A 2,725-nucleotide genomic window follows, 5' to 3' on the forward strand; every position below is an offset into this window, starting at 1 on the left:
CCCTGAGCCGCCAGCCCCCGTCAGCCCCGTCCAGTCTCTCTGCCTTCAGCTGTGTCTCATTTTGTTGTGACTCGATTTCTGCATATAAGAGAATATAGGCAATGCCTGTCTTTCTTTATATAGGCTGATTTCACTAAACATGATACACTGCAGCTCTACCCAATTCCCTGCAAACAATGTAATTTCATGCTTTTTGATGGCTGAGTAACTCTATTTGGTATAGACACTGCCCGTGCGTTTTCCATTCCTCATTGATGAGGCCGTGGGCTCACGCCTCGGCATGCCGGCTGTGAACGATGTGGTGAGCGTTGGGCCACGGTTGTACTAGGTGTGCTCCCTTGGTACTGCCAGTGGTGTGTGGCGGGACCGTGACGGCTCTGCTTGGTGTTGTGAGGACTCTCCATTCTGCTTTCCACCGTGATTTGCTCGTGTTCCCCCAGCCGCATCCTTGCCAGCTCCCTTTGTCTGGCCCCTGTCCTAGTCGGGTGGTGGAGGCTCGTGTAGTTTTAGTCACGTTTCTCTGGTGACTGGTAATAGTGAAGACTTCATCTATTCATTGGCCATGTGTATTTCTTTTGGAGGGGAAGTGCTCTTTATGATCATCTGCTCATGCTTACATTGAGTTATTACTTGGCTTTTGTTGCTGAGTTTTGGGGATCCGGACTTTAGTCTTGTGCTGGATGAATAACTATGAGACTTCCCCCCATGCTGCAGATCACGTCTGATCCTTTTCTTCACTGGATAGAAGTTCTTCAGCTGGATATCATCCTATTTGTTAATTCCCAATTTTACTTCCTGAGCTATTGAAATCGGGGTCAGAGTTGCTTCCGCTGTTTGCACTCTTCTGGGCATTTTACAGTTTTACAGCATTGGTTTTTGTTCTCATTTTAGGCAGAGTGTTTTGGGTATTGTGAGGCAGATTGAATTGAATCTGAATTTCACCTGTGACCCAGTGTGCACAGCCTGAGCCCTGGACTAGAGTAGAGAGGCTGAGGAGGGGGATGGGCTGAGAATGAGGAATCTCCCGTCTGCGGGCTGGGAAGCGGAGGGGCTGACCAGAGGAGGAGCCCCTGCAGCTGAGAGGCTATCCAACACTGGGTGTCTGAACCCTAAGGTTTTCCCCCTTTTGATAACAAACAGGAAGTTGATGTCTGAAAGATAAGCATTTCCCTTTCTCCTCCTGTTCTTCCTGTTTTCTGTAGACCCAGAAATAGAACCCATGTAGTGTCCTCACTGCCGCATGCTCCTGGTGCTCCGTCTGATCTGTGCTCGCGTCTCTGTGTGGTGAGGGCCGACCGTGGGTGCTGAGAGCCGCCATAATCAGTTTCACTCCGTGAAGAGTGGCGTTTAACCCACCAGCAACTCTCCTGTCAGCGCCGTCTCCTGGCAACAGATCGCTGGGGCCGGGGCATGCGTCGATCTGAGCCATGGTGGTATTTTTGGTTTTGCCTTTTGTTCCTTGTCACCTAAATGTTTCTGCTTGTGCCAAGTACAAAAGTCTCTGAATAAAGTCTTAGACCTAGTTTAGAAAGATAAAGTAAAATTTCCAAGATGTTAAAATGAAACAAGAATTCGTCGAGCATGTGTGGACCGGGGCAGCCGTGGGTCCCTGTGCACCACGAGACTGCACGCCTCCGGCCGGATTGGAGGCCCTGGGTCAGCCTGTGGGCACTGCCCAGGTGAGGGGGCCCGCCCATGTGCCAGGCAAGCCTGCACTCAGGTCCTGTCTCCTCTGAGCAGCTCTGCGGTGGGCGGATCCTCTGGGGTTCACCAGCCTCCCCTGGAATGAGCCCCAGGGACATGCCAGAGGAGCAGCCACAGCGCCGTGCCTCTCCACCCACCCAGGCAGTGATCTGTGTCAGAAAGGCTCTCAGAGGCAATGGCTTGTCCCAGAACACAGTGGCGGCATGAAAAGAAAACACGGCCTTTCTTCGGCCTCTGTGGAGTAGCCTCCATCAACACCAGGCGCCGGCGCTCCACCTCCAGGCCTGTGAGGGCTCTGGCGCTGGGCAGGGCAGGGCTGCCCGACCTCTCTGTTCAAATCCCCGGCACTCAGGGGGTCTGGGGCGCGGAGGTGGACTGCAGGGAGACAGGGAGTCAGGAAACCAGCCGCGGGGCTCCGGACACCTGGCCGTGGGAAAGCCGGAGCCTGTGGACAGAGGGCACGCAGGTCACGGCAAATCTGCCACAGCAGTCGTAAACGCAGGCTGTGACAGAACATGGGCGCTGACCTGACAGATGAGGGAGAACGGGGAGGAAGCAGAGGCCCAGGGGCTGCGTTTCATTAAAATATCAACTGTGGCAAACGATGCACGACATCCAGCCTGCTGTCCTGGCTACTGTGGGTGCCGTCTACCGGCTCCAGGACACAGCACAGACCCCCAGGCAGCCACCACCATCACCAAAGCACAGCCACACGCCCCAACCCAACCTGACCCAACGTCCACAAACAAGGCTCCCCTGTGTCCCTCCCACAGCCCAGCCACGGCCGGCCTCTGTGCCCACACCACCCACACCTCCCACGAGTGTGCTCAGGACTCTGCACACACACCATCCACACCTCCCACGAGTGTGCTCAGGACTCTGCACACACACAATCCACACCTCCCACGAGTGTGCTCAGGACTCTGTACACACCATCCACACCTCCCATGAGTGTGCTCAGGACTCTGCACACACACAATCCACACCTCCCACGAGTGTGCTCAGGACTCTGCACACACAC

The 2,725-nt window shown here is 54.9% G+C and overlaps 1 protein-coding gene across 1 annotated transcript in view; it reads left to right on the plus strand.

Annotated features, from left to right (window-relative positions):
* Tpo (thyroid peroxidase) overlaps positions 1-2,725 on the plus strand; it is an 89,178-nt gene that overhangs the window by 8,209 nt on the left and 78,244 nt on the right. The window lies entirely within an intron of this gene.

The sequence above is a fragment of the Dipodomys ordii genome, unplaced genomic scaffold (genome assembly GCF_000151885.1).
Source record: "Dipodomys ordii isolate 6190 unplaced genomic scaffold, Dord_2.0 Scaffold115, whole genome shotgun sequence".
In the NCBI taxonomy this organism is placed as follows: domain Eukaryota; kingdom Metazoa; phylum Chordata; class Mammalia; order Rodentia; family Heteromyidae; genus Dipodomys; species Dipodomys ordii.